The sequence below is a fragment of the Schistocerca piceifrons genome, chromosome 3, assembly GCF_021461385.2.
Source record: "Schistocerca piceifrons isolate TAMUIC-IGC-003096 chromosome 3, iqSchPice1.1, whole genome shotgun sequence".
Classification (NCBI taxonomy): Eukaryota; Metazoa; Arthropoda; class Insecta; order Orthoptera; family Acrididae; genus Schistocerca; species Schistocerca piceifrons.
In genome coordinates, this window is record NC_060140.1 from 790,204,656 (window position 1) to 790,231,708 (window position 27,053).

A 27,053-nucleotide genomic window follows, 5' to 3' on the forward strand; every position below is an offset into this window, starting at 1 on the left:
GAGCAACTTTCGAAATAAAAGCCTTCATTGCAACAGGTAAGGTTTCTTGTGTAATAATTTATGAAGTTCTGCTGTACACTTTATGATTCAGTGAAATCATGAGGATGAAAAATAATTGAAATCATTAACATCAGAACTAAGTTGAGATTCACATGCATGCAAAAACGAGTATTTCAATTTTAAAAATATTGGCAATATAAGCAAACACATTCGTGAGGCAAATATCAGACAGGAATACTGATTTATCAACAAATCAAATCTTACCTTTATTTACTTCAAGTTCAATACTTGTCCAAATAAATAGCCATAGAATGAAGCTACAAATAACGTTATTGGTGAATTGATTTGCATCTACACTTATTATTGAAGATATATACACACACACACACACACACACACATATATATATATATATATATATATATATATATATATATATATATATAAAATTTGTTCATAACTTAGCTGTCTTTATAGTATCACCCTCAGTACCGAGCGAAGTTAAGGATCGAGCCAGTCTTCTAATATACAGATTCAATATCTATTTTTAGTTAATTTCAAATTTTGAATAGCAAACTGCTGTTTGTCGTCATAAGTGACAGGCTCATTCTCAGAGCTACCTCGATGTTAGAAACAGGCTTGTGAAGCTTCGTAGGTCGCGATTTCAGAGAAATGAGTATAGAATAAATCGTTTCCTCTTGAAACCCAACTCACTTGAAAGCTGCCAAAATTTCAGTAACTAATCTCTTAATATTCTTGAAGGTATTCCCAAGTGAAGTGGCTCGCGTAACATCAGACGGCACTGATAATTTGCTGGGAGAGACTGATGGTTTGTACAGGTGAGTGTTGACTTAGTTCACTCTACATCTACATCTACATTTATTCTCCGCAAGCCACCCAACGGTGTGTGGCGGAGGGCACTTTACGTGCCACTGTCATTACCTCCCTTTTCTGTTCCAGTCGCGTATGGTTCGCGGGAAGAACGACTGTCTGAAAGCCTCCGTGCGCGCTATAATCTCTCTAATTTTACATTCGTGATCTCCTCGGGAGGTATAAGTAGGGGGAAGCAATATATTCGATACCTCATCCAGAAACGCACCCTCTCGGAACCTGGCGAGCAAGCTACACCGCGATGCAGAGCGCCTCTCTTGCAGAGTCTGCCACTTGAGTTTGTTAAACATCCCCGTAACGCTATCACGGTTACCAAATAACCCTGTGACAAAACGCGCCGCTCTTCTTTGGATCTTCTCTATCTCCTCCGTCAACCCGATCTGGTACGGATCCCACACTGATGAGCATACTCAAGTATAGGTCGAACGAGTGTTTTGTAAGCCACCTCCTTTGTTGATGGACTACATTTTCTAAGGACTCTCCCAATGAATCTCAACCTGGTACCCGCCTTACCAACAATTAATTTTATATGATCATTCCACTTCAAATCGTTCCGCACGCATACTCCCAGATATTTTACAGAAGTAACTGCTACCAGTGTTTGTTCCGCTATCATATAATCATACAATAAAGGATCCTTCACTCCAGCCACATAAGCTCATACAAAATACACTCTATGACAAAAAGAACGACGCACCACGAAGGAATTATCCGAACGGCACGGAAATCATCAGAAATGATGTACAGACAAACAACTGCTTTCAGTTTCAGAAAATTTCGATGATTTATTCAAATGAAAGAGCTTTCCAAATTGAGCAGGTTAATAACGCTTTGGTCTCCTCTGGCCTTTCTGCAAGCATTTACTTGGCTTGGCATTGATTGCTGGAATTATTGGATGCCCTCCTGAACGATATCGTGCCGTATTCTATCCAACTGACCAGTTTGATCTTCAGAATCTTAAGACGATTGAAGAGTGCTGCTCATAAGGCTCAAAGCGTTCTCAGTTGAGGAGAGATCCGGCGAGTTTGCTGGCCAAGGCAGGGACTGGAGCAAGTAATATAATCTCTCACCATGTGCGGACGGGCATTATCTAGCTAAAAACAAAGCCTAGGATGGCTTGCCGTGAATGGTAACAGAACGAGGCGTAGAATGTCGTATCCCTATGCTGTAGGGGTGCAGCGGATAAGAAATAAAGAATTGGAACCCCTACCATCACTCATGGATGTAGGGCAGTATGGTGGGTGGCAGACTGGACCAACCGGTCTGTGCGTCTCTAGACACGTCTTCGTCCTGAAATATCACTGACTGGAGTGGAGTTATCTTCAGCGATGACATTTCGGAGATGTTTCTGTGGAGGCAATGAACAGGGGTGGGATACCAACCTGACTTTCGCTCGCCTTACAGCCACAGCCGTGCCACAGCATCTCATAAGTGGACCTCTTTGGTTGTCATCCGCTGCATTCTTACAGCGCAGCGGTACGTCGGCGCTGTTCTATGCCCCATTTTGTTGCTCTTCGTGGCAAGCTAAACTGGGTTTACATTTCAGTAAGATAATGTTCACCCGCACACGGTGATAGTTTTCACTGCTTGTCTTCATGTTTGCTGATTCTCTCCTGGATTGAAAATGTTTCAAGCTTTATGCGCAGAGCCTCTCAAGCAGCACCGATTTTGACAATAAGAGGGGCCAATTGACATAATTTGGCGCGACATACCTGAGAAAGACATTAAAGAACTGTATCAATAAATACCAAGCCGAACAACTGCGTAACGACCAGACGTGGACCACCGCGTTATTGATTTGCTAATTTTGTGAAGCTCTTCAGCTTGAATAAATCACCCAGTTTTTGAGAAATTGTAATTTTTTTCTTGGAGTGTATTTACGTCTACCTCTGTTGCTATTATAAGCGTTCCAACGTCACAGAACTAATGCGAAGACTCTTTTATATTAAGTATTTGCGGCTGCGCGCCCTAAGCAGCAGTTTATATTAGGACGGCGGCCCTGTAGTGCAGCCACTGTCACCAGCAACGTGTGGGCGTGGCCACAGCTACTAAGACTAGGGTTGTGGTTGGCCCGAACTGCTGGCATTAGATTGGTCACTGCTTAGTAGCCCGTAGGGGCTACAGAGGCAACTACGGCTATGTACCTCTGGAATCGTAAAGAGAACGAAAGAAGAAATGCATCCCTGTTCTACAAACGGTGGCCCTGTAGTGCAGCCACTGTCACCAGAAACGTGTGGGCGTGGCCACAGCTACTAAGACTAGGGCTGTGGTTGGCCCGCACGGGTGGCATTCGATTGGCCACTGCTCAGTCGCCCGTAGAGCCTACGGTGGCCACTACGGCTATGCACCTCTGGAATCGTAAAGAGAACAAAAGAAGAAATGCAACCCCGTTCTACAAACGGCGGCCCTGTAGTGCAGCCACTGTCACCAGCAACGTGTGAGCGTGGCCACAGCTACTAAGACTAGGGTTGCACTTGGCCCGCACGGCTGGCATTCGATTGGCCACTGCTTAGTCGCCCGTAGAGGCTACAGAGGCAACTACGGCTATGCACCTCTGGAATCGTAAAGAGAACGAAAGAAGAAATGCATCCCCGTTCTACAAACAGTCCCTGTAGTGCAGCCACTGTCACCAGAAACGTGTGGGTGTGGCCACAGCTACTAAGACTAGGGTTGTGGTTTGGCCGAACGTCTGGCATTCGATTGGCCACTGTTTAGTCGCCCTTAGAGGCTACGGAGACAACTACGGCTATGCACGTGTGGAATCGCAAAGAGAACGAAAGAAGAAATGCATCCCCGTTCTACAAACGAAATGTTAATTACTTTTTCTTTGTGAAACAAAAAGTACTCACCTGTCGTCATTCTCGAGCTAGACCTTCGCAGAGTGCTCGTTGGGGATAATGGCGAATTAGCGAAGGATCTTACAGAGGCCGCTTGATGTAGAAGTTAATCCAAGTGTATTAAACGCACGTAAAATTTACGACTGCAGTTGTTTATAAAACAGGACATTTTGTACATAATTTAATGTGTAGCACAGCACTGCAGATGTAATATTTGTAATTAACTAATGCATAACTTGTAAATTATGATTTACTTTCGATAAATTTGGAATAGTACAATTTACAGTGGGTTGGTATCAATGTAACATCCCCTCCAACCCCCTCTCTAGTGTACTACACTTAACTCTGTTGTAGACATTATTAAGGCTCTTTATATTCTAAACAGCTACCTACGAAATGGAGATGGTGCGCAGTTAATGACACATTGTATGGATATACTCTAATTCATGGGGATAGTCTATAAAGAATACGCAGTCATAGGTCCAATCCACACAATTAATACGTATTTACCACTACTTTGTAGCTGAAGGTGTTCTGCAATGGCATTTGGATTGCATTCTGTGAGTTATATTTACATGTTGTGTTATCAAGACATAAATAAAGGTTAAAGAAGGCCTCTTCCTAGATAATATTTTTTTGTTTGTTGGAGTCCATGGTAACAGAAAGACCTTTTGCACAAACGCAGCAACAAACAAATAATAAAGTGATAAATTGCTTGTTGGCTTCTGTCTAGGGCTCTTATGACTACGTTTGTTTGATGATTTTTCTGACGTTTTGCCAGCACGAGTGGGTCAAAGCTGCAGCCTCCATTGCTGGCGGTAGACTGGAGTCGAGCTCGTGACCGCAGGTTATATGTACCTCACGCCCTAACGTTCCAGGACTTTTCTATGGCCAATTACCGCTGCGGCTCTCCGCTTTGTAACACCATAGCTCTAATGCTGTACGTATTTATTTTGCTTTTGTTTCATTTAATGTTCCATCATTGAGCTTCTGTAAATGTTGTTGGATTGAATCAATAACACAAAATTGTATACTCCTTTCTTTGTTTAAAACTTTGATGTCGTGGCTTGATTCTATGCAGTGTAGTATATCTGTCATTTAAATTCTTTGTCCCATTTGGAGGGAACAGAACTTACTGTATATAATTGTAATTTCTTTGTGAAACATTTTTTGTAGAAATGTCAATATGTGCAAATGTTCTGTTTTATTTAATGTATTTGTTTACTGTTATGTAAACTGCTGCACCTCACTTAGGGTTCTTAGTTAGTTTGTATGTTAAAAGTGTTGTGGTTCCCCTCGGGAACGGAACTGTGTAGTGCGCACAAATTGTGGTTGGCCTAGGTAGGAAAGGTGGAACGAGAGTCAGTCGGGGACGAGCTACCAAACTGTGCACTGCCATGTTAAAAGTTGCATATTGTGCTGGTCCCGAGAGAGGCTTTCTCTGCTACTTTCCAATGCCTCGGATGGATGGAACGATTCTGGAATTGGTATCCATCATCGCCACCAAGAAGGGACAGATTCCAGCAATTCTGCCTGCAAATTCACCTACCAATATGCAGTTGCCACCACATTGCGCAATCACTGTAAAGGAGTACTGTAATGATGTACAGTGAAGGATCAGCTTATTGAATGTGTTAGTGTGCTCAAATATAAGGTAACTTATAACTGAATTTATGTACCTACCTTGATTTTTTCCCTATCACAACACCTTTCAGGTTCCTCTCCAATTAAACTATGATTACCGAGTGTCCTATTTTGTGGAAAAAATGAAAGCCTCAAAGTTAGACGGTTAATTACATAATGTTGTTTGATCTTTGATGAGAAGGAAATATTCAGGTTTACTGTGGATTTAGTGAAATTGTGGGAAGCAGTAAACGTAGTTTTGTAAAGTTTCAAAGTCACCTATTTAATCATTTACTTGAAAGTAAAATTTGATGTTCCTTTTATAAATTAAAGTTCTTAAAATTGAGGCTTATAAAGTTTTGCTTAGTTAATGATCATAGTACTACCTGTAGTAAATTTTAAAAGTTTCTTGCAATTTTGTCAACATTGTGTTTCACCGTAGTAAAAGCGGAAAACTGCAATAGTAGAAAATTATATGTTCATAATTGCTAAGTGTTTGTCTCTCTTGTGTATTGGAAGTGCATATTAATATTATAACAGGATCCACAGTTTGTCTATTGTGCTAATGCTAGATAACAAGTAACAGGAAAACCGTAATTTCTTTATTCAAAAGATAGTAAGAAGCAACCTGTTAGCGGATTCCAATTAACTCTCATTTTAAATAGTAAAGTATTTAACTGAGAGAGACTTAACCTATGTCCAATTTATGATCCTGCAGTGAATGTTATAAAGACCATTCAGTTTGAACAAGCCCTGAAAGTAATAGTGTGTTTCGGTATCTGTTATACTTTTGCAAATAGTTTGTGCTGCTCTAGCTGTTAGCTTCAGTCTTATCGTAAACATATGTATGTGTCAGAGTTCATTGCACTCGCGTGTGGCCAAGTATAGGTTGTGTTTGTCCGTTAAAGTTACTCATACCTATTTTCTTGAACAAGAATGTTCATCATTCTCTTGCCTAATTAGGCTGGCGACCGTTTTCTTGCAGATAGGCAAAAATTTTGTTTATTACTGTTCAAATATTTACGTAATTCTGACTTTCACTTCCGATAAGCCACCTCCGTTAGGCACAACACGGTCAACATAACAAAATTCCTCTCAGAGGGTAACATTTCTCTGTTGCTTTATACCATAATTGCTTTAACAAGATAGTTTTGTTTCACTACCTGCCTTCAACTTTAAGGTTGTGGTATGGCAGTAGCAGACGGTAGTGTTATAGCTTGCTACCTGCAATGGTCGTTCGCTGTAGCACGGGAATCGAATCCGTTCACCCTGAGGCGTTCTTCTTTCTCGTTGAAGCTTCTCTACAGCAAGAAATTCCATGTCGACTAGTTTTACTATATGGTCGGTCTCAGACAGTGCTTGCTATGCCACAGCCGATTTCTCCACCTGTCGCAACCTCCAATGCGTCTTTTGTTCGGTGATCCTGGTGTTGATTAATTACCCAGTCATTTCAACATAGACTTTGATCATCCAGTCATTCCATCATACACTTTGCCACATGTGCATGGTATGCAGTATTTTCCGACATAGCTGGTGGGTCCCTTGCCTCCTTTGACGATCTGAGACATTCTTTGATTTTCTTTGTCGGTTTATAAACAGTTTTAATGTTGTGTTTGCACAAGATACGACAGATTCTCTGGAAATATATGGCAGAAATGCCGTACCCGACACTTCAGACAGTTACTTCGCCGAGTGTTTGAGAAGCATGCATTCCAGAGTGACGGACAGAATGAGCCGTATAGTGTTCAAACACGGCGTATGTATTATTTCTAAACTGACAAAGAAGATCAAAGAGTGTCTCAGGGCGGCAATGGAGAAAAGGGACCAGTTTGCGTTGCCAGGAATATACTGCATACCATGTATATGAGGAAGCGGCTATGTTAGAATTACTGGACGATCAATCAGCACCACGTTCGGTGAATATAAGCGACATTGGAGGTTGGGGCAGGTGCAGAAACCGGCCGTGGCGGAGCAGGCGCTGCCGAAGACCGACCAGATATTAAAATTCACCGATACGGAAGTTCTTGCAGCAGAGATGAGCTATCCACCGCTTGTTCATGGAAGCTTAGAAACACACAAACATGACAATAGCTTCAAAAAGAAAGAAGAACCTCTCAACATGAACGAATTCTGGATTCCCGCGAAAGAACATTTCAGGCAACAAGGAGAAAACCGCATAGGTAATGAATGACCTCGTTGGCACGTCGGGTACACACAGGGTGAAGAAAAAATGCCGCACTCGGCTGTCGGCATATGATTCCTCATGCCAGCTCGAGACAAAAGTGATCTATCGAAACCTATATCGCCAGTAGGTTTAATAGAAATGCGATTTAAAAAACGAGGCTCTGGCAACGCTGTAACTGCGCGCAGTGTGGCCAAGAACAGAAAGCGTGAATAATTTTTTCATAATGTGGGGTCACTGTCATAATATATTTCTTTAAAGCCAGTACCGCCATTAGACAGGTTTTTTTTGCAGTGTTACGTTTATACGATCATGATATCGGCTTAAAATACCATTATCAAGTGTTCTAACGTCATACAGTGCCTAAGATGGCATACTGTCCAATAGTGTATTTCAAATACGACAGTATGCCATCTTAGGCACTGTATAACATTAAAACACTTGATACTGGCATTTTAAGCCGAAATCATGAACTTGTAAATGTAACACTACGAATAACAAAAAGACAGTCTAATGGCGGTACTGGCTTTAAAGGGATAGCGTGAACTCCGCGCTGTGCCGGAACAGTCCTATTGGTTCGGTGTGACGAGACGATGCCGTGGGGAACGGGTGCACAGACATGTCGCACTGTATTCAGCTTAAACCTGCACCTTCTGTTACTCTTACTTTTATTCAAACAGTAACGCATAACTTAAACCTCTTGGAGACGTAAACGACCACTTTGTTTCGTCTATGATACAAATAAAAGCAACAGAAAATAAAGGTCGATACAGTAACATCGGATATGTCCAATGAGGTGTAAAAAACACAATAAGTAGGCTTCACTAGGCTGCACGTCGTGCTATGCACAATAATTCCTTTGTGTATGTCGGATGTCCAGGCTTATCTTCACAGAGCCTGTACACACACGTAGAAGCAACATTTACTTTAGAGAAGCTGCTCAAAGCAATCACCTAGTATTTGTAAACATTTCGCCACTCTGGATCATACAGTACTTTGTTGGACCTTACGCAACACACCTGCGTCCACAACTGCCGAAGTGACATCCATGCTGTCTATTAAGTCATGTATATCCATGGATGGAGTATTATAAACTAGTTTCTTCAGGTGTCCCCACAAATAAAAATCTGGTTGATTAAGGTCCGGGGAAGGTGAAATCTAGAACATCGTATCTCCACGACCAATTCATTTCCCTGGAATGGCTTCATTTAAACAGTTGCACACATTCACTCCATAGTGTCCGCCCCCGGTAGCTCAGTGGTCAGCGCGACAGTCTGTCAATCCTAAGGGCCCGGGTTGGGTTCCCGGCTGGGTCGGAGATTTTCTCCGCTCAGGGACTGCGCGTTGTGTTGTCCTAATCATCATCATTTCATCCCCATCGACGCACAATTCGCCGAAGTGGCGTCAAATCGAAAGACTTGCACCAGGCAAGCGGTCTGCCCGACGGGACGCCCTCGTCACACGACATTATTACACTCCAAAGTGTGGCAGTACACCATCATGCTGAAACCAAAGCTGTCGCTGAACACCGAGTCAGACGTTCTCTAATGCGTCAGGCAAAATATTGCAGAGAAACGTACGATACAGGGATGAATTCAACTTTTCCAGCAATATACAAGGATTCATTAGCATTCCACCCACGATACCTGCCCACAAGTTTATGCCGAAACGAGTTCATGGGTGACACGTGTGTTGAGTTCAGAGCAATAATGGCTGTTTTGAAGGTTGAAAACACCTTAACGAGTATATTATTTATAAAAGTTTGTTATCTTCCACTTGGTGCAAAAGCCATTCAAAAAACCGTAATCGTTGAATGCGGTCTTCTGGCTGTTGGTGTTGCATTAATGTGCAATGATATGGATGCAGTTCTTTATCCTGCAAGACTTCAACAACCTGGGTTTGAGATATGTGTAACTGCCTTCAAAATCACGGGTACTTTGCCGAGATGATTGCTGCATGATTTCAAGAATCACATCCTCTGTTCGAGGAGTACGTGTGGTCCTTGTATAACCTACCACTACTGCTGTAGTTTAGTATGCTTTTACCTAAATAACTGAACCCTGTCCCTATGTTGCCACGTATAACCCTCTTACTAAAATTTTGTTTAGTTTCCAAATAAAGTACACTGTGGGAGGATAGTCCTTTTAATTGGAAAAGCTAATCAATAGAGTTACCCTTTTTACAGAATTTGACCGTGTGTTGTGTCTAATGGATAAGTGAATCAGGCTATTCAATTCTTTTCCTAAGATCTTACCCAGCAGCTAGAAAGACTCGCAGTATGAATAGTGTTATACTGAAGCTAGGGCAACTCAGTTCCAAGTTCATTTAGTGGTTTTAAATATGTACTAACGGTCGCCAGCCTTTCCAGGCAGTGAAACAGTGAAGTATTGGAAAAGCAGAGGTATGAATTTTGCTTGTTTTCTTGCTACTGTTTAAGTTGTTTCTTCAAGCAAATGTTATTCCACGAAAACAGTTTTGGACTAGACCCTTATACATTACGTTTTTAAAAGAGAAAAAGCCCAGTAGATAACTTCCAGGAAGCTAAAAAAAAATTGGCCAGGGGGGACCTTTACAAAAGCACTCTCCACAATCAACATACTTAAATACTAAAATACTTAGATGTTAATGCAAATTTCACTTCAAGAGAACCTCTTTCTTACTGGAATTTGCTTTCATATGCTATTATTCTTTGAATAGTATGGTCATCTAACAGATTCTAGTAATTATGCTCCACTCTGGTTGAATTTTACGTAAGGAAACTTTCATTATTACACTTTGAAATAGTTAAGAAAATTTTTTCATTATTTACTTAAAAAACAATCTTTATATTAACTTGACACTTCATAAGTCTGTAAAACGGGAAACTCGGATAAAATCAAAGACCAGGAAAGAACCCTAGGTGTATGATTAGGATGAAATAACAGGGTGAACCAGTTTCTTTAAAGTTCAAAAGTGATTATTAAAACACAGTTTAAATTAATGGTTCACACTGTACAAAAGTGAAAATATAAAAAAAAAATCTTATCTGTCGGTTATAGGCTTGGGGTGGCGAACAGTTTTGACGGCTACACTACCCACAGCACGGCCTGCAAGTATCTTGCTGTATGGGTTCAATTTCTGTTCTTGGCGTCGTTCAATTTTACATACAGTAGCCCAACAATTCGCAGGTATGCCGTAAGCCGTTTTCAGTTCTCATCCGTGGCAGTTTTTGTGCAAATTTGCAGGCAAAGCTTCTCCTGTTCCTCAAGGGCGTTGCCTCAATCACTGCTGCCTACAGGCTGTGTGACTCCCGCGCTTGCTCTAGGTAGCGCGCCAATTCGCCCTTGCCACCTTTTCCACTCCTCAGAGCCACTTCCGTTTCAAACAAAAGCACACTGTCTTTTACATAACACTTATTTCTTACATTGTACCTAAGCGTGACCGTTGATTAAATTGTCAAATTTACATCAACATGAACAATTTATACATCCAATATTTTTAAATACAAAAGTCATAAGGAAACCATGTAACGAAGTAAACAATTTACATAGTATTTTACATAGATTACTCACATACAATGCAAAGAACTTCAGTCTCCAGCATAGTACTTTAGTTTACATCTACAGAGAATGTAGTACCAATAGGCGAAAATTTTAAAGAAAAAAAAAATTACAAAATTTTAAATGAACCATAAACAAATCATATTATACTTGGACGACCTGTGTCCATTACTTGTTCATTACTTCTCGAAGACGTTGCTCCAGGCGATTAGAAACATTCTTATCGGGATGGTGCGTTTGAGGATACTGTGCAGCTTACGAAAAAGCACCAACAGCACCTTGGTTATCAGATGCACCCAGCACTAAAAGCAAATCGATGTATTCATCCTTTTTGTACACTATTAGGAAGCCAGCCTACATGAGCCTGATAGGCCCAGTTATGGCTGTAAACTGCGCAGTTAGTAGACTCATACATGCTGTTTAATGGAACCTACCGTCATGTTATAGGTTATCGTCTCGTGAAGAAATGCTCTCCTACTTACAAACGACGAGAATAGGGAACGGACTGCCAAAACCTAAGAAGGGAACATGACGAGGATTCAAACCATAGCTCCATGGTGGATGATAGTTTGATATCCCAGCAGTCTATTCAGTGGGCTCCATGGCTAGTGTGGTTGTGTGGGGGTGATACACGTTCCTCTGTACATTCCCATACGCTGCACGACGTGACAGTGTTGCCAACTCCTTGTTTCCAGACACAAGTTTTCAAACTGCACTAGATCTGGTTTTGCTAGATAAACTTCTGTCTTCAATCTGTATGAGGAATTACATGCTGACTTCCAAGTGCAGCATTTCTTCTTCGTCCCATATACACTACTGGCCATTAAAATTGCTACACCAAGAAGAAATGCAGATGATAAACGGGTATTCATTGGTCAAATATATTATATAGAACTGACATGTGATTACATTTTCACTCAATTTGGGTGCATAGACTCTGAGAAATCAGTACCCAGAACAACCACCTCTGGCCGTAATAACGGCCTTGATACGCCTGGTCATTGAGTCAAACAGAGCTTGGATGGCGTGTACAGATACAGCTGCCCATGCAGCTTCAACACGATACCACAGTTCATCAAGAGTAGTGACTGGCGTATTGTGACGAGCCAGTTGCTCGGCCACCATTGACCAGAAGTTTTCAATTGGTGAGAGATCTGGAGCATGTGCTGGCCAGGGCAGCAGTCGAACATTTTCTGTATCCAGAAAGGCCCGCACACGACCTGCAACATGCGGTTGTGCATTATCCCGCTGAAATGTAGGGTATCACTGGGATCGAATGAAGGGTAGAGCCACGGGTCGTAACACACCTGAAATCTAACGTCCACTGTTCAGAGTGCCGTCAATGCGAACAAGAGGTGACCGAGACGTGTAACCAATGGCACCCCATACCATCACGCCATACTGGCGATAACGAATACACGGTTTCAATGTGCGTTCACCGCGATGTCGCCAGCACGGATGCGACCATCATGATGCTGTAAACAGAACCTGGATTCATCCGAAAAAATGACGTTTTGCCATTCGTGCACCCAGGTTCGTCGTTGAGTACATCATCGCAGGCGCTCCTGTCTATAATGCAGCATCAAGGGTAACCGCAGCCATGATCTCTGAGCTGATAGTCCATGCTGCTGCAAACGTCGTCGAACTGTTCGTGCAGATGGTTGTTGTCTTGCAAACGTCTCCATCTGTCGACTCAGGGATTGAGACGTGGCTGCACGATCCGTTACAGCAATGAGGATAAGATGCCTGCCATCCCGACTGCTAGTGATAAGAGGCCGTTGGGATCCAGCACGGCGTTCCGTATTACCCTCCTGAACCCACCGATTCCATATTCTGCTATATTCTGCTAACAGTCATTGGATCTCGACCAACGCGAGCAGCAATGTCGCGATACGATAAACCGCAATCGCGATAGGCTACAATCCGACCTTTATCAAAGTCGGAAACGTGATGGTACGCATTTCTCCTACTTAAACCAGGCATCACAACAACGTTTCACCAGGCAACGTCGGTCAACTGCTGTTTGTGTATGAGAAATCGGTTGGAAACTTTCCTCATGTCAGCACGTTGTAGGTGTCGCCACCGGCGCCAACCTTGTGTGAATGCTCTGAAAAGCTAATCATTTGCTTATCACAGCAACTTCTTCCTGTCGGTTAAATTTGGCGTCTGTAGCACGTCATCTTCGTGGTGTAAGAATTTTAATCGCCAGTAGCGTTTAATTGCAACCACATCAAACAATACAAATCTCGTTTTCTTATTGAGTGCCAATTAACATGGAAATTTATTCTTCTCGTCAAATACTTTTGACCTCTTCACTGCTGAAATAATTTTCTTTAAAACATTTTTATTTACTTACCTTCTTATTTATGCATAACGTGAGCTTTTTCATTCTAAAAAGACAATACATTTTTGATTTCTCTTATTTTGCCTCTCTTGTAAGCGAACACTAGTAGGAAACATACCACAACCTTGTGCAACCTTTCCAATGAGGAGCACCTCAGCGAAGTCGGAATACAACCTCGAATTAGGGAAGGATGGAGAAGGAAAGCGGCAATATCCTTTCGAAGGGACCTCCCGGAATTTGCCTTAAGTGATTTAGGGAAATCACGGAAGACCTAAATCAGACGGAATGGACACGTGTTTGAATCGTCGTCCTCCGCCAGAATACGAGTCCAGTGTGCTAACCACTCCGCGACCTCGCTCAGTCTTTCCAATGTGTCACGAAAACAAAGCAAACAACACAATAATAATTAAGTAGGCACGAAGGCAAAAAATCCACTTCTATAACAGGAGTGAGGAGAGTAGTTTAGCACACCCTGCGAGAGTCCCTTGTTTTTGCCCCTGCGCAGTACGGAACATAATCTGAAATTCAGGACTAGAACAGTCTCTGCATCAATGACGTCACAGACACTCGCGACGTGGTTAGCCTCTCAATTACACATACAGGCACGAAAGGCGCACGCACTTCGAGCACTCGATATTCACCAGGAAGTATCTCGTGTAAAACGGGCTTTACATCCAGTGCTTAAATGTGGCCCTGCTGTAGAGCTACAATATGGTTGCCTCTAGCAACCCCCACTCCCTCGCCCCTCCTCCCCCCCCCCCTCTCCCGAGAGAGCAATGATATTGTCAATAAGGGAATATAAAAGACAATCCTGTTCACGACAGGTTGCGCCAATATCTCTTGCTTATTCTGACTGTCCGGTAATCAATGGACCGTGCGATGCTTTGATTAACATTTTCTGGTGGTCTTGTGAGCTGTGAGAGCGGTGCTAGTCCATAAACAGTTCTCTCTGACGGCCTCTTTCTGTTTTGTCCCTACTCTGTTGAACAGTTGTTCCCAATAATCCACTTTTCACCCTCTGACGTGCCGAGCTAAAATATACATCCACGACCTTTTGCTACTGTGTTTTGACAGCTGCAGTACAATTGCACCCAACGATTCCATTTCGTAGTATTTCCGCTTCAAAAAACGTTTTGAAGTACTCCACCCAGCTATCGATGTGTCGTACAACTATTATCCCCTCAATAAACGATGAAATAACGGATCTGAAAGCGAGCACATAACTCGTAAGCGGTGAAATTAAGCTTTCTTTTTCCTTTATTGAGAAAGGAGCCGCCGAGTGACAAAAGCGGATAGCGCGTTTGACGCGCTGTTGCGAGTGACAGCGGACTGAGGGAGTTGTTCAGTTCGTTAACTGAATTAGTGATGTTGTGCTGCCCTAAGCCGTTCAGCGCCACCGTATATTCTGATGTTACAGAACCGAACAACGTGATATGTGGATTTTAGAAAACTAATACGAAGGTAAATTGGCCTGCGTGGATACCTATGGTTGTGCCTAGCGGTTGATATGAGTTGTGTTGATGAGCACTTCGTTTTTAGAACACTGTCTGGTGTGGTAGTGCCGGGCAGTTTCACAGTTCCTGAAGCTCTGCTAAAGACATTGCAAGTGAGGGACTATAGTTGAGCGCTGTGCTCAGTACGTGTCATATTAGTTCTTGTATATGAATCTTCGATCTGCCCTGGTGGTACAGTAAGCAGGAAGGACGAAGATTTCACTATTACGAGTGAAGAACTACCGGTTCTTGATCAACTGGATTCATGGAATGTTTGGAATGGTTCAAAAAAATGTACAAATGTGTGTGAAATCTTATGAGACTTAACTGCTAAGGTCATCAGTCCCTAAGCTTACACACTACTGAACCTAGATTATCCAAGGACAAACACACACACCCGTGCCCGAGGGAGGACTCGAACCTCCGCCGGGACCAGCCGTACAACCTATGACTGCAGTCCCCTAGACCGCCCGGTTAATCCCGCGCGGCTGGAATGGTTCAAATGGCTCTGAGCACTATGGGACTTAACATCTGAGGTCATCAGCCCCCTAGAACTTAGAACTACTTAAACCTGACTAACCTGAAGACATCACACACACACATGCCCGAGGCAGGATTCGAACCTGCGACCGTAGCGGTCGCGCGGTTCCAGACTGTAGCGCCTAGAACAGCTCGGCACCACGGCCGGCATGTTTGGAATGTTCTCACTCTGAGACAAGGTTATGGAATTCTACCGGACGCACCGTCTCATCTGTTAAAGGTACGTTGAGTGAACTGCAGAATGTTATGCTGGTGTCTTATGTACTGGGTGATCAAAAAGTCAGTATAAATTTGAAAACTTAATAAACACGGAATAATGTAGACAGAGAGGTAAAAATTGACACACGTACTTGGAATGACATGGGGTTATTTTAGAACAAAAAAAAAAAAACAAAGTTCTCAAAATGTCCGACAGATGGCGCTGGACAGCAAAACGTCAGTGACTGCGCATGAAAATCGTGTGTAGAAGGAGCTGTAATGAGAGAGAGAATTAGATGCGCCAGCAGTCGCAGCATGTCGCCGTTACCTGAAAAGGCGCTTTTAGTGAAGCTGTATTATCAGAATGGGGAATGTGCTAGTTCAGCGTTACGATCCTATCGTCATAGGAAGGGGATTCGAACGGGTAAAGGTCCGTTTACAAATGCAGCTGTGGCGAGAATGATTTCGATGTTCCAAGCCACGGGTTGTTTAGACGATAGACCCCGTAGTGGCCGACCTAGCACAAGGCGTAATGCTGCTGAGACATGTCAGCAAGAAATGGAGACTATAGCGGGTTCGTCTACGCACGGTTAAGTCAGCGCTCTTGCAGTCGCGCGTCGCACCGGCATTCCATACACTACTGTTTGGATGGCACTTAGGCGTACCCTCCGATGCTATCCGTACAAAATCCATCGGCATCATTAACTATTACCTGGCGATTTAGTGAAGCGGAAGGCATTTGCGGGGTGGGCGTTTCAAAAGATGGCTGAAGATGGCGATTGGTTGAGTAACGTGTTGTGGACCGACGAAGCTCATTTCACGCTCCGAGGGTCTGTCAACGCCCACAACTGCAGAATTTGGGCTACCGAAAATCCTATAACTGTCGTGGAAATTCCATTGCATGACGAGAAAGTCACGGTATGGGTTGGATTTACCACATCTACCGTTATCGGGCCTTTTTTCTTCGAGGAAACGCGTGATTCTGGTTTTGTAACTACTACCGTGACGGGTGAGAGGTACGCCGATATGCTACAGAATCGCATCATCCCGAGCCTGCCTGATAAACAGCTGCCAGAACGTACGATGTTTATGCAGGATGGCGCTCCACCTGATATTGATAGACGCGTGAAAGATCTCTTGCGCGCGTCGTTTGGTGATGATCGTGTGCTCAGCCGCCACTTTCGTCATGCTTGGCCTCCCAGGTCCCCAGACCTCAGTCCGTTCGATTATTGGCTTTGGGATTAACTGAAGTCGCAAGAGAATCGTGATCGACCGACATCGCTAGGGATGCTGAAAGACAACATCCGACGCTAATGCCTCACCATAAATCCGGACATGCTTTACAGTGCTGTTCACAACATTATTTCTCGACTACAGCTATTGTTGAGGAGTGATGGTGGACATATTGAGCATTTCCTGTAAAGAACATCATCTTTGCTTTGTCTTACTTTGTTATGGAAATTATTGCTATTCTGATCAGACGAAGCGCCATCTGTCGGACATTTTGTGAACTTTGCCTTTTTTTTTGTTCTAGTAAAACCCCATGTCATTCCAAGCATGTGTGTCAATTTGTACCTCTCCATCTACATTATTCCGTGATTTATTCAGTTTTCAAATTTATACTGACTTTTTGATCACCCGGTATGTAGTTGTAAGCATTCGTTTGCAGTAATATGGAAATAATGTTATTTATGGTTATTTTACGGCAGAGGCACCTCTAGCAGTGTATTAATTTTGATCTTGAGTGGAAGGACAGTTTGGAGCCGAGCGACCGCTACGGTCGCAGGTTCGAATCCTGCCTCGGGCATGGATGTGTGTGATGTCCTTAGGTTAGTTAGGTTTAATTAGTTCTAAATTTTAGGCGACTGATGACCTCAGAAGTTAAGTCGCATAGTGCTCAGAGCCATTTGAACCATTTTTTGGAAGGGGGAGGGCTTTCGGAATTTATGGCATGGAGAATTTTACATTTTTTAGTTTTAATGTACTGGATCAGCTGTTCTCGGAAATCCTTATGTAACAAATGGTTCAAATGGCTCTGAGCACTATGGGACTTAACTTCTGAGGTCTTTAGTCCCCTAGAACGTAGAACTACTTAAACCTAACTAACCTAAGGACATCACAAACATCCATGCCCGAGGCAGGATTCGAACCTGCGACCGTAGCAGTCGCGCGGTTCCGGACTGCAGAGCCTACAACCACGCGGCTACATCGGCCGGCACTTGTGTAAAGTCCTCTTGTCCTTTTATGGGCTACTGGTTACTGTGGAGGCGCATAATATTCGAAGAGTCAGCTTTAGATGATATTTGCATGTTATGATTTCTATTTGTGGTTTGGAGGAATTCAGTTAGTATCACTATAAGCCTTCTTTCTGATTAATAACAGAGTACCTCAGTTTCCCACGGCATGGCGTCTACTGTGCTTAAAAACGGCCTGTAAAGCCGAAATTGGTCAATCGTGCAAGGTGTAATAAATTGCTCACTAGCGAAAAAACAGCCGAGGTGGAATATTTCCAAATGTCCTTAACAAATACACCGAAGCACCAAAAAAAAAAACTGGTCTAGGTATGAGTATTCAAATACAGAGATACTGTATGTGAACAGGCAGAATACGGGGCTGCGGTTGGCAACGCCTATACAGGGTGTTACAAAAAGGTACGGCCAAACTTTCAGGAAACATTCCTCACACACAAATAAAGAAAAGATGTTACGTGGACATGTGTCCGGAAACGCTTAATTTCCATGTTAGAGCTCATTTTAGTTTCTTCCACCTACGCTCAATGGAGCACGTTATCATGATTTCATACGGGATACTCTACCTGTGCTGCTAGAACATGTGCCTTTACAAGTACACAACATGTGGTTCATGCACGATGGAGCTCCTGCACATTTCAGTCGAAGTGTTCGTACGCTTCTCAACAACAGATTCGGTGACCGATGGATTGGTAGAGGCGGACCAATTCCATGGCCTCCACGCTTTCCTGACCTCAGCCCTCTTGACTTTCATTTATGGGGGCATTTGAAAGCTCTTGTCTACGCAACCCTGGTACCATATGTAGAGAATCTTCGTGCTCGTATTGTGGACGGCTGTCATACAATACGCCATTCTCCAGGGCTTCATCAGCGCATCAGGGATTCCATGCGACGGAGGGTGGATGCATGTATCCTCGCTAACGGAGGACATTTTGAACATTACCTGTAACAAAATGTTTGAAGTCACGCTGGTACGTTCTGTTGCTGTGTGTTTCCATTCCACGATTAATGTGATTTGAAGAGAAGTAATAAAATGAGCTCTAACATGGAAAGTAAGCGTTTCCGGACACATGTCCACATAACATATTTTCTTTCTTTGTGTGTGAGGAATGTTTCCTGAAAGTTTGGCCGTGCCTTTTTGTAACACCCTGTATAAGACAAGTGTCGCGCCGTCGTTATATCGGTTACTGCTGCTACAATGGTAGGTTATCAATACTTAAATAAGTTTGAACGTGGTGTTATAGCCGGTGCACGAGCGATGGGACACAGTATCTCCGAGGTAGCGATGAAGTGGGGATTTTCCCGTACGACCATTTCACGAGTGTACCCTGAATATCAGTAATCCGATAAAACATCGAATCTCCGACATCACTGCGGCCGGAAAAAGATCCTGCAAGAACGGGGTCAACGACGACTGAAGAGAATCGTTCAACGTGAGAGAAGTGCAACCCTTCGGTAAATTGCTGTAGGTTTCAATGCTGAGCCATCAACAAGTGTCAATGTGAGAACCATTCAACCAAACATCTTCTATGTGGGCTATCGTATCCCAAGGCCCACTCGTTTACCCTTGATGACTGCACGACACAAAGCTTTACGCCTCACCCGGGCCCCTCAACATTGACATTGGACTGTTGATGACTGGAAATATGTTGCGTGGTCAAACGAGTCTCGTTCCAAATTGTACCTAGCAAATGGGCGGTTACGTGTATGGAGACAGCTTCATGAATCCATAGACCCTGCATGTCAGTAGAGGACTGTGCAAGCTGATGGAGGCGCTTGTAATGGAGTGGGGTGTGTGCAGTTGGAGTTATATGGGACACCTGATACGTCTAGATACGTCTCTAACAGGTTACACGCACGTAAGCATCTTGTCTGATCACCTGCATCCATTCATGTCCATTGTGCATTCCGACGGACTTGGGCAATTCCATCAGGAAAATGCGACACCCCACACGTTCAGAATTGCTACAGAGTGGCTCCAGGAACACTCTTCTGAGTTTAAACACTTCCGCTGGCCACCAGATTCCCCAGACATGACCATTATTGAGAGAATCTGAGACGCCTTGCAACGTGCTGTTCAGAAGAGATCTCCACCCCTTCGTGCTCTTACGGATTTATGGACATCCCCTTAAGATTATTGGTTCAGATCACTCCAGCACTACTTCAGACATTAGTCGAGTCCATGCCACGTCGTGTTGCGTCACTTCTGCGTGCTCGCGGGGGCCCTACACGATATTAGGCAGGTGTATCACTTTCTGTGGCTCTTCGGTGTACATAACTGTGGTGTCACACGTGAAGAAAATAATTACCGCATTGTTGTTTTTCTTGTTACATAAGCCCCGTTCATACTATAGAACAAAATCGATGCTGGCAGTGGCATACCGACGCAACCAATAAAGTTCCACCCACATAGATAATGACGCACCAGCAGCTTTTATATCCTCACTCATTAAAGCGGCTCCAATGCCGTGTGCTGCCGCTGTCGCCGCGTGTGTCGGAAAGCCATATATCCCAGTAACACGGTGCCCCCCGTTGTCATATGAACGGCTAGAAAAGCGAGACCGGGCCACATTTCATCGCGCGCGGGAATTCGATTTGTGCAACGCTGCCGCTACTACGCCGCGCCGCACTGTTCGTTTGCCACCGGCGCGCAGCTACCGCGCTTTTGTGCGCCGGCCGCTAATTGCACGAGACGGGGCGGGCGGACTCGTCCCACCACAGCGCGCCCGCTTCGGCTGTCCACTTTGTTTACGGCCGGCATCCCGCGGGAGCGGCGCGATGCGCTAGTAATTTGTAGCTTTCCGCGACCCAGCTCAAATTAAATCACTCCGCGTGCGCGCTCTGGCGGGCTCGTCCTGTGAACGCGCCCGTTTGCTAATTTTTACAAGGCCGCTGGCGTCCTCTTTACTGTAGCGTGTTTCGCCTATTGTACACGGCTGAGCAACCTTTGTGTAGTTCAGGAATGGATACAGCAGACATTTGTAAGCGTAGGAATGCATGAAAATAAAGTAATTTAGTAAAGCGTACTTGACAGGGCTTACCCTGATACTTACTAATGTTTAAAACATGGATGACGCTGAGCCAAGTAATTTATTACAAGACACATGGACAGACGTGTACAAATTTTCCTTCAAACCTGCCTGCCCTTATCTACGTCGCAACCATTAAAGAGCTCAGCCTGCCGCAACGGAGACACAAAATTGCATCCGTACTGAAACATAGTACTTAAAGCAAGCCAAGTTGAGTTTTCGCTAGCTTGATAAGACCACCCCACTGCATCTGAAAACAGGTTGCGCTAGCAAGTCCAACGTGGTTGGCCAGGTGCATGTTTGCTTAGGGAGTTTCCCTGCATCTCATTTACCATAACGATGACAAAATGAACAAAACAAATTTAAAGGAGGTTGAGGAGAAATTAAAAATTAGGGATTATACAGAGTGGTCCATTGATAGTGACCGGGCCAAATATCTCACGAAATAAGCATCAAACGAAAAAACTACAAACAACGAAACTCGTCTAGCTTGAAGGGGGAAACCAGATGGCGCTATGGTTGGCCCGCTAGATGGCGCTGCCATAAAACAAACGGATATCAACTGCGTTTTTTAAAAATAGGAACCCCCATTTTTATTACATATTCGTGATAGATGGCGCTGTAATAGTCACAAACATATGGCTCACAATTTTAGATGAACAGTTGGTAACAAGTAGGTTTTTTAAATTACAATACAGAACATAGGTACGTTTCAACATTTTATTTCGGTTGTTCCAATGTGATACATGCACCTTTGTGAACTTATCATTTCTAAGAACGCATGCTGTAGCAGCGTGATTACCTGTAAATACCACATTAATGCAATAAATGGTCAAAATGATGTCCGTCAACCTCAATGCATTTGGCAATACGTGTAACGACATTCCTCTCAACAGCGAGTAGTTCGCCATCCGTAATGTTCGCGTATGCATTGACAATGCTCTCACGCATGTTGTCAGGTATTGTCGGTGGATCACGATAGCAGATATCCTTCAACTTCCACCACAGAAAAAATCCGGGGACGTCAGATCCGGTGAACGTGCGGGCCACGGTATGGTACCTCGAGCACCAATGCACCTGTCATGAAATATGCTACTCAATACCGCATCAACCGCACGAGAGCTATGTGCCATCATGTTGGAAGTACATCGCCATTCTGTGATGCAGTGAAACATCTTGTAGTAACGTCGGTAGAACATTACGTAGGAAAGAAGCATACATTGCACCCTTTAGATTGCCATCGATAAAATGTGGGCCAATTATACTTCCTCCCACAATGCCGCACCATAAATTAACCCGCCAAGGTCGCTGATGTTACACTTGCCGCAGCCATCGTGGATTTTCCGTTGCCCAGTAGTGCATATTATGCCGGTTTACTTTACCGTTGTTGGTGAATGACTCTTCGTTGCGAAATAGAACGCATGCAAAAAATCTGTCATCGTCCCGTAATTTCTTTTGTGCCCAGTGGCAGAACTGTACACGACGTTCAAAGTCATCGCCATGCAATACCTGGTGCATAGAAATATGGTAATGGTGCAATCGATGCTGATGTAGCATTCTCAACACCGACGTTTTTGAGATTCCCGATTCTCGGGCAATTTGTTTGCTACTGATGTGCGGATTAGCCGCGACAGCGGCTAAAACACCTACTTGCGCATCACCATTTGTTGCAGATCGTGGTTGACGTTTCACATGTGGCTGAACACTTCCTGTTTCCTTAAATAACGTAACTATCCGGCGAACGGTCCGGACACCTGGTTGATGTCGTCCAGGATACCGAGCAGCATACACAACACACGCCCGTTGGGCATTTTGATCACAATAGCCATACATCAACGCGACATCGACCTTTTCCACCATTGGTAAACGGTCCATTTTAACACGGGTAATGTATCACGAGGCAAATGCCGTCCGCACTGGTGGAATGTTACGTGATACCACGTTCTTATACGTTTGTGACTATTACAGCGCAAAATGTGGTCCAACTAATACATTCATATTTCTTTACGTGCTACACGTATATGTAATAAAAATGGGGGTTCCTATTTAAAAAAACGCAGTTGAAATCCGTTTGACCTATGGCATCGCCATCTAGCGGGCCAACCATAGCGCCATCTGGTTTCCCCCTTCAAGCTAGACGAGTTTCGTTCTTTGTAGTTTTTTTTCGTTTGATGCTTATTTCTTGAGATATTTGGCCCGGTCACTATCAATGGACTACCCTGTATAAGCTTTCTAAATTTAGGGTGAACATTGACAGTAATAGAGAAAAAACGTGGCTCAGTGGTAATTAAAAACCACAATCTGATGGTAATCAAGGTAGTGCGAAGGAAGCTTAGTATGAAAGAAAAGTTCTTCTTTCAGACATGTACTTGTTAGCCTGACATAATATGGAAAACGAACTTTGTGTCTGGTATAATGCAGCTGCAGAATTTAGAATGAACTATTTTGGCCACTTAGATTGAATTGAGAGTCTGCAAAACACATACTGAAAAAAGTAATCAAAATTAATACAAATGTGGTCATATTTGACACAAACACATAAAGGTTACAGAAATTAGACTCTCGAAACCTTACTTTAGTAGGCTTTGCAGTATGATAGACATCTTCAGGTTGTTAGATCCAAAGGATCTCGACTTTCAGAAATGGTACTCATTACGACAGAAAACATGCACTAGATGCGACCTGGTGACAGAAGAGTAGTCAGTACTAGCCTAAATGAAGTGAAGTTGCAGAGAAAACCGTTCATATCAAAATAAATAAACAAAGTCGAAGTAAGCCGAAAAGGAAAAATAAATTACACCATTTTCTGGCCTACAGTGACCCAAAATCCATACTAATTTTACTAATGCGGAAGTAACTCTGTCTTTCACTCTTTCACGACTAAACCGCTCAACCGATATTGATGAAATTTGGTATGGAGATAGTCTGAACGCCGAGGAAGACATAGGCTACTTTATAAAGTGTGTATTACAGCATATTTATTGATTTGAAGAATGTAACGCAAAATATAGAACAATAACCACTATGTGAAAAAAACTGTTTACTCTTTGGATTTTGAACTTTATTGTATTCTTGAAAATGTTTTATTCTTTCTTATGTTCCACACAATAAGATTCAACGTAATGAATACAATGGGTATACAGTCTTCTAAGTGTTTAATCCATAATTCCATAGTAATAACAGTCACAAACCCGTCGAATTTTACCCGGTGAGCGTCACGGGCCAGAATTACTTTGCGGTTACAGAGTTATACACTGTCGTTCATTGAATTCTGCGTTCGATTCCCAACGTCAAGAGCTTTCCTCCACTCGTGCCTGGATGTCTGTGCTGTCCACGTCACGACGACTTTTTTGGAACTTTTTGCTGAGGTCCTATGGGACCAAACTTGCTGATGTCATTGTTCCCTAACCTTACGCACAACTTAATCTAACTTAAACTAACTTACGCTAAGGCAACACACATACCCATGCCCGAGGAGAACTCGAACTTCCTACGGCGTACGGGAGGGGGAGAGCCGCCACACCATGACTTTATCGTCATCGACCTACAAGCGGCCGAAGCATCGTCAATAAAAAGATTTGCACCAAGTTTCCGAAAGTGTCAACGGGGGTCATAAAAGATGCATGCAGATTTAATTTAATTTTTCTAATACGCGAGAGCAGCTGCGGATGACAGCTAGAATACAATGCTTATACAGTCTTCAAAGCAGTTAATATACCCGCACTATAAGACTTTACATTTTGATAGTAAATAACTAAACAATAAGAAACCAGCCCCAAACCATCCCGTGTTTAAGCCACGCCAATCCATGCTTCAACATTAATGTTGTAAATGCCAAAGTAACCGTATTTGTTACCTTTTCACTACTCTACCGTTGAACCGATGCGGATGAAATCTCGTATGGAGTTAGCTTTACAAATTGGTACCTTTGAGTGTTATTAACATTTTTAAATATGGCGTACGTGAATAACGCGATGGTCGCCGACTCTCAGCGTTTATAGATTATCCTGTGACAGTGCTAATGCAATGTTACTGTGTGCGCTGTTTATAACATTGGATAGCTACACCATCTGGCATAGCTGTAGAGTTCTTGTGAAAAAATCACAATAAAATCCAACTGTAACCCAGAAGAACCCCCAAAAAATACATTTATGTACAAATGTAATGAATGGAGGTATTCTTTAAATATATTTAGAAAATATAAAGCATACACCAAAATAGGAGAACCACATTCATTATGAACCTACATACGGGCACTGTATTTTTTAGATGTGTGCCTTTAACCACTACACACACAGACGTTTATAAATTACTGGCCTGCTTATCGCTGTCACTCATCACGGAACTGCTGTTATGCGAGCGCAGCCGCGGGCAACAGCTAGTTAACATAAATTTTTGAGTCTCGTCTTCTTACACCGATATTTTCATCAACTTCTCAACCATACTCATAGCACTACAGTGAAAGCATACAGAATAAACTTCTGTGTAGCGTAGCACAGCAAGGAGATGATTAAACGAACAAGTTTGCTGGGGTTGGGCCTAGTTATTCTCGGACGGCAGTACAGCAACCTCCCCATTCTATTGGTAATGTGTGGCAGGTTGCCTGCCTGTCTAAGAGGCTTTTTTTCCTTTATTGTATTTCAATTCCCTATCAGGGCGCCGTGGCAGCAGCATATACGCTGCTCTTCAGCCGAAAGACATAGGACAAACAATAGAAAACATTTAAAAATATACAAAGGAGAAAACATGGTGAACATAGATATAAAAAAGGAGGAACATCATGGAAGGCAATAGACAAAAAAGGGCCGACTATAAAATGGAGATAAAAACTGTACAAAAGTAACGCACAAAAAAAAGCCACACACTGGGACAACAAAGCACAGTATGACCGGAGCATGAAAGTATCAACGGATGGCGAAGCACTCAACAAACATCGACAGTGACACTAAGTACAAGGCCAGCACACAATTAAAATCACACCTCTTGACGAACAGGAGAAACAGCACTAAACACAATACTGACGTGGCACACTGATGATGATCAAAACGGAGGATCTGCCAGGCGCAAGGAGATGAGGGAGACCGGAAGAAGGGAGGGAGGGAGAGGAAGAGAGGGGGGAAATGGGCGGGGGGGGGTGTGATGAAGAGGGCCAGGTAGGGAGGGATGTGGGAAGGAAAGAGGGAAGGATGGGATTCAGGGTCACAGGGGGGGGGGGGGAAGGAGGAAAATCCGTTCTGGTAGAAGGAGGGGAGAGGAGAAAGGGGGCCCTGGGGAGGGGGGTGGGAACAAGGCCAGGTTATAGTTCGAAGGAAGGGTAGATGTCATGGCGAAGATCGTCATCTGGGAGGGGGACTTGCTGAAAATTGCCCTGATGAAGGAGATGGAGGGTGTGGAGGTGGAGAGAGGGAGGGATACAGCGATAGAGGCGCGGCATCGGGTGGGGGTTGTAGAGAAAGAGAAAACCAGAGGGTGGGGGATATCAAGCCTGCGGACAATGTAAAGGATGCGGAGATGCTGGAGGAATAGGAGGAGGTGGGGGAAGGGGATGAGTTCATACAGGAGCCGTGTGGGGGAGGGAAGGCAGATACGGAAACCAAGGTGGAGCGCATGGCATTCGATGATTTGGAGGGCCTTGTAAAAGCGGGTGGGTGCGGAGATCCAGGAAATGCTGACATAACAGAGGATAGGACGGATGAGGGATTTGTAGGTATGGAGGATGGTAGAAGGATGCAATCCCCATGTCAGGCCAGACAGGAGTTCAGAAGGCAGAGGCAGGAATGGGCTTTCTGCTGGATGGACTGGAGGTGAGGGGTCCAGGTGAGGTGTCGGTCGAGGGTGAGGCCAAGGTATCTCAGGGGGTATCTGAGCTGGATGGGATGGCCATAAAGGGTGAGGTAGAAATCATGCAGACGAAAGGAGCGGGTGGTGTGGCCTATGATGATTGCCTGGGTTTTGGAGGGGTTTGAGACGGAGGAACCCCCGGGTATACCAAGTGGTGAACTGGTTAAGGTGGGTTTGGAGGGTACTTTGGGACAGTGGAAGGGTAGGATAGTGAGCCAGGAAGGCGGTGTCATTAGCATACTGGAGAAGGTGGACAGGTGGGGGTGGCTTGGGCATATCAGCTGTAT